General features: G+C 40.9%; 1 non-coding gene across 1 annotated transcript; it reads right to left on the bottom strand.

Annotated features, from left to right (window-relative positions):
- Positions 1 to 760: 760 nt before the first annotated feature.
- TRNAP-GGG (transfer RNA proline (anticodon GGG)) lies at positions 761 to 836 on the bottom strand. Its single transcript has one exon. It is a non-coding gene; the product is annotated as a tRNA-Pro (tRNA).
- Positions 837 to 6,387: the final 5,551 nt, after the last annotated feature.

Below are 6,387 nucleotides of genomic sequence, written 5' to 3'. Positions count from 1 at the left end.
CAACAGCAAAACATAAAGAGATAAGAAAAAAGAAAAACAAACTATAGAATGAGCTATGGAAAAATAATTTTTTAAAAGCTTATTACCTAGTCTCATCCTGTCTCTGTTCCCACCTTCCACCCCTGGGGCCTAATCTCAGCTGCTTGTTACTTAGTGAGGTCCAAGATGAACTTGAAAACTATAATATAATCCTTATTGAACAAGTCTAGACATCCATGTGAGAAGCATGTACTTATAACTGGCACAGCTTGGCCAACTTCAGCTCTGACAGTGTTCAGTGTAGTTTGTCATCCCACTGCATAACCTGCAATAAAAGACTTAGGAAAGATTCTGTTTGAGAAAGCCATTGACAACTTGGTGGTGGTCAGCTGCGATATGGGAAGACATAAGCACAGAATCCTGAAAGAAGGCATTATTCTTCAGCAATTTATTTATTTATTATTATTATTTTTATTTTTTATTTTTTTTTTGGTATTTTTCTGAAGTTGGAAACGGGGACAGTCAGACAGACTCCCGCATGCACCCTACCGGGATCCACCCAGCACGCCCACCAGGGGCGACGCTCTGCCTACCAGGGGGCGTCGCTCTGCCCTGACCAGAGCCACTCTAGCACCTGGGGCAGAGGCCAAGGAGCCATCCCCAGCACCCGGGCCATCTTTGCTCCAATGGAGCCTTGGCTGCGGGAGGTGAAGAGAGAGACAGAGAGGAAGGAGGTGGGGGGGGGGGGGGAGTGGAGAAGCAAATGGGTGCTTCTCCTATGTGCCCTGGCCGGGAATTGAACCCGGGTCCCCTGCACCCCAGGCCGACACTCTACCGCTGAGCCAACTGGCCAGGGCCTCTTTAGCAATTTAAATACAGACTCTTGAACAGCTTGAAGGTTAGGAGTGCCAACCCCTCGTGCAGTTGAAAATCCATGTTTAATTTCTGACTCCCCCAGAACTTAACAACTAGTAGCTGTTATTGACTGGAAGTCTTACCAATATAACAATCATTTGATTAACACATATTTATATGTTACATGCATTATATACTGTATTCTTGTAATAAATTAAGCTAATGAAAAGAAAATGTTATGAAGAAAGTCATAAGGAAGGGCAAATACATTTATAGTGTTTTACGTATTTATTGAAAAAACTCATGCACTTCAAACCTATGTTGTTCAAGGGTCAACTGTACAGCCGTCACTGCTCAGTTTCAGACTCCTTTACTATAAGTACTTTAAAAAAGTCTGTGCAAGAGAAAATAACATTTTTGTCTTTGTTTGAACAAATGCCTGACTAAACAGATGGACCCTGCCTAATGCCCCAGACTGCCAGCTCATTTGGTGCTTTGAACCATAAGTGAAAAGATTTTAAGGTGATGCTACTTTTATAGAAGAAACACTGTTGATAACCTTCCACAGCCAACTCTAGAAATTTTCCTCACATACAGGAAGAAAAGCATCATAAGGTCAGCATACTCCAGGTTTTTTAGGACTGCATGGCCTCAGGAACAGGACTTGGAAGTACACCTGGAGGGAACTAGTTTGGCAGGCAGTATGGCACAGGTGTGAAGCCAATACACTACACTAATTTAACAATTTCTATGTTATTTGCAAACAAGCTGTAAATGTTGTTCATGTTATCAATTAGACCGTGGCCACTTACATTAGATGATTGATATAAAGATTTTGGAAAGCGAACTGCACTAAACAAACACAAGGTATTATGACTGTATCTTCGTGCAGGTAATCATAGTCGCTGTGACTCTGTTTATGGCTAGGAAGAAATAACCATGAGAAGGTAACACTCCTGATAATATAAGTGTACATTTGTCTGATTAAATTAGTGTTGTGGATTCAATCAGTTTTCCCCACCCCAGCTCTTTTCTGAAGCTTGGATGACATCAGTTGCTAGTGGCCGACATTGCAAAGTTTTGTCTCCTAGGATGAACTGCATACTATTACTGATTTCATAGTCTAGGAAATCTCACACAGTGTGTGAGGAAATCAAATGCTTTTTTAGATGAGGCAACTGTGTCTAAGAACCAACCTGTAATCTCTGTGTTTTCCCTTCCCCAGGGCACAGTCAAGTAGAAAGTGGTTCTTTCTGGAACTTTACCATCCAACATCCTGTAAAACAGTATGCAACATTACCGTGATAGGTGCTGGCTTGGAAGTCAGAGACAGTAGAGTTTGGCACCCATCTGTCAGTTATTAATTATGGTCTTTTGATAAGTTCTTAGCCTTTCTTGATGAGATGACTGCTGTATATGATGGAGCCTGAGAAGGATCTGCTAGATGAGTAGGAAGAAAAGTAAGATAGGGTGGTGTCCCAGGAGCCCTTGTAGACTATATCTCATTGAGAGTTGTTGAATCCCGAACCTTGACTTTCCTAAAGATGCTAATGTCTGCTGTATACAAATTGTGTCAAATGCTGCCAATTGCTTGAGGAAGTATTAATCAAATGCTTGGTCACTGAGAAATGAAAGACAGAAATGAGATGAATGTTGCTGGGAAGTAGAACCCAGAGGAACTGTTTATTTTTTTTCTTCTTTTATGATCAGAGAAGTAACAGTTTCATTATATTATAATCAGAATCGATCAATAAGCAAGGATGAAATAATTGATAATATTGGAGTGAAATAGAAAAATACTGGAATGATACTCTTAATTTGAGGTAGGAGATGTGGGAGATAATATTCCAGAGAAAGTGCAAGTCTTTGCCCATCTTTTTCACATTCTGTCCAGAAGTAAATTAACTTTCCTTATATGTAAAGCACAGTTTCACCTTCATGCTTCTGTAGTCCCCATTTCCCACATGTAGAATATTTCTAACATACATTTATTTATGTTAAGAGACAGAGAGAGAGAGTCAGAGAGAGGGATAGATAGGGACAGACAGACAGGAACGGAGAGAGATAAGAAGCATCAATCATTAATTTTTTGTTGCAACACCTTAGTTGTTCACTGATTGCTTTCTCATATGTGCCTTGACCGCGGGCCTTCAGCAGACTGAGTAACCCCTTGCTCGAGCCAGCGACCTTGGGTCTAAGCTGGTGAGCTTTGCTCAAATCAGATGATCCCGCGCTCAAGCTGACGACCTCGAGGTCTCAAACCTGGGTCCTCCGCATCCCTGTCTGACGCTCTGTCCACTGCGCCACCGCCTGGTCAGGCTCTAACATTTATTATTGAAGGGTGACTATTCCTATGTTTTCTCATCTTCAGAAAGTCCACTCCAACTGCAGAGGCCATCTAGAATGAGCAGCAAGTAGATGCTACTGGACACCTAAGATGATAAAATTAGAATTGGATTTGTACTTGATTTTAGTTAGCAAAGGTGAATAGCATGTCAAGTTAATTTACATAATTATTTTTTCTGTCACAAGAAACCTTTCAAACTCCACAATTTACATTTAAATTTATTAAGATGACATAAAATTAAAAACTCATTTCTTTAGTCACACCAGCCACATATCAAGTGCTTATAAGCCATATAAGGATACTGGCAATGATTTTAAAGAGTGCTGATAAATAACATTTCCATTTTGGAGAAAATCCTGATGGACAATGCTAAAATCAACTTCAAAATAGTCTACAAATACAGTTAGGATGCCTCCTTATATTACAATGCTTGATGGTCCACAGTGACTTGGAAATAGATCCTGTTCTTGTTCTCAGGAAACATACAGTTCATCAGCAGAGCTAGACATGCAAGCATGACATAGACATAAACATGGATGTGCGTGACCATAGGGCTGACTAACTGGAAGTATCTAAATACTTCATCAAGAATGGATTTGGGCAGAATTGTTATGAAGAATAAAGCTTTGATTGGCAAAGGGAGAAAGCACTCCTAATTGAGGAAACAGCATGAGCAACATTATTAGAACATCAGAATGCACATGGGGACGAATGTACATAGTATTCAAGGTGATAGTCTGATGCTACTGCGCTTTATTATGCGCAAAAAAACTAAAACCATCCAAACAGAAAGCAACTCCCCTCCCCCCACAAAAAAAGAAATGCCCGCATTTTGTCTCAACTAGTTATCCATTCGCCTTGAAATTCCCAAAATGATAAACAGTATGCAAGATGTCATTTATTAGTTGGGTTACTGCCAATGCTTCTGTGCTGACTTCTGATGAGGCTCATTTTACAAAACAGCTGGCCCGAGTATGGAAATGTCGCTTGTTTTCTTCGCACAAGTCCAAATACGGGGACATTTTTGTGCTCAGGCCAGCTGTTTTGTAAAATGAGCTGAAGTGAAGCCAGCATACTTAGGCACACAGGTGAGGGACAGAGATGAGCTAGACGGTCCATCTCAGCACATGGAGGCAACAGGAAGCAGACAGATGAGTGGGTTGTAGAGGAGTGATGCTCTTTTCCCTTACTTAGTGACCTCATCTACTTGTAATCATGACCCAAGCAGTGTTCTAGCATTTGTGCATGTTTTATATATCTAGCAACCTTGTTGAGTGCTCTTATAAATTCTGTAAAGATTAATCATCTATTTATTCATGCTTTTGTGTGTGTGTGTGTGTGTAGGTGATTGTGCAACTTAAAAGGGGAAAACCCCCCAGAAATTTGTATCTTTCCCTTCAGTCTTTCTATTTTACTCCTTGTTTTAAATAGTATTATTGTATTGGCTAGACCTTTCAGTACAATCCTGCATAGCAGAAGTAATAACATAGTTTTTCTTGTTGTTACTGTTATAGCTGACGTTAAAGGAAATATTTTCAAAGTTCTGTCTTTAAGTATGATGCTTACTGTCATGGTATTTGTAAATATCATACATTTTCTCAAGTTAAGACAGTCTCCTTTTAATTTTAAAGCTTTTTAAAAACCAGGAATGAATAATGAATCTGATGCTCTTGGGAATTAGAAGTATATTTAGGTGGTAAGATGACTTAGCTCCCTTAATTTGTTGATGTGATGAATTTTATTGATAGACTTTTCTGATTGCTTAGTCACCCTTGTCTTCCAGAAACTTACATGTTTGTGGCTAATTATCTGGCACCAGCTGGGTGACCTAAGGTTCAATTCAATGATCAGACTAATTACCTGGAGTTACTGACAGATCCCACAAGTTAACAGCTCAATCCCACAAAAGTGCCCTCGCCCCTCCCCCCCCCACTTCGATGCCAACTGCAAATCCAGGTTGTCACTAGTACTTCTGATTGACTGGCTGCAAATCCAAGGCTGCCACAACCCCCTGTTTTGGTTCAATAGTTTCCTAGAAAGACTAATAAAATTCAGGAAAACAGTTTATCAGATTACTCTTTTTTTTATAAAAGGATACAACCAAGATAGAAGAGATGCACAGGGCAAGAGATGGGGGAAGGGACACAGAGCTTCCATTTCCTCTCTGAGAAAACCATCCTCCCAGCATCTCCACGTGTTCACCAATTGAGAAGTTCTCCAAATTCCTTAGGTTAGGATTTTTATGGAGGCTTCATTACATAGGCATGGTTGATTTAATCATTGCCCATTAGTGATTAAACTTAATCTCCAGTCCCTCTCCTATCCCTAGAGGTCTGGGGGTGGGGTTGAGAGTTCTTACCTTCTAATCATGTGGTTGGTTCCCATGGCAACATTCTCTATTTATAGTGGCTATCCAGGAGCCCCCCGCTAGTCAATTCATTAACACAAAAAAAATATCAATTGATAGATTCCTAGGGTTTTAGGATCTGTGTGCCAAGAATGGGTGTGGGAAGGCAAAGACCAAATATATATTTTTTATTAAGCCATAATGTCAATTTGTATACAAATAACTAATGTCTCAGGCATGAACTCTACCAATTCAACTCACAAAAAGTTGATGTGTAACCAAAAATGCTAATGTTTTACAATGGGAAGTGTACATGGCAAGAAGACTGGAGGGTTTTTGTGGGCTGATCAGTATATATATTTTCCCTATATAAGAAAATGACCTAGGCCTGACCAGGTGGTGGCGCAGTGGATAGAGCGTCGGACGGGGATGCGGAAGGACCCAGGTTCGAGACCCCGAGATCGCCAGCTTGAACGCAGGCTCATCTGGCTTGAGCAAAGAGCTCACCAGCTTAGACCCAAGGTCGCTGGCTCCAGCAGGGGGTTACTCGGTCTGCTGAAGGCCCGTGGTCAAGGCACATGTGAGAAAGCAATCAATGAACAACTAAGAAGTCGCAACGTGCCTGACCTGTGGTGGCGCAGTGGATAAAGCGTCAACCTGGAAATGCTGAGGTCGCCGGTTCGAAACCCTGGGCTTGCCTGGTCAAGGCACATATGGGAGTTGATGCTTCCTGCTCCTCCCCTACTTCTCTCTCTCTGTCTCTCCTCTCTGTCTCTCCCTCTCCTCTCTAAAATGAATAAAAATAAATAAATTAAAAAAAAAAAAAAAGAAGTCGCAACGTGCAACGAGAAACTGATGA

This window comes from Saccopteryx bilineata, chromosome 12 (assembly GCF_036850765.1).
Source record: "Saccopteryx bilineata isolate mSacBil1 chromosome 12, mSacBil1_pri_phased_curated, whole genome shotgun sequence".
NCBI lineage: Eukaryota > Metazoa > Chordata > Mammalia > Chiroptera > Emballonuridae > Saccopteryx > Saccopteryx bilineata.
This window is presented reverse-complemented; position numbering and strand designations above follow the sequence as displayed.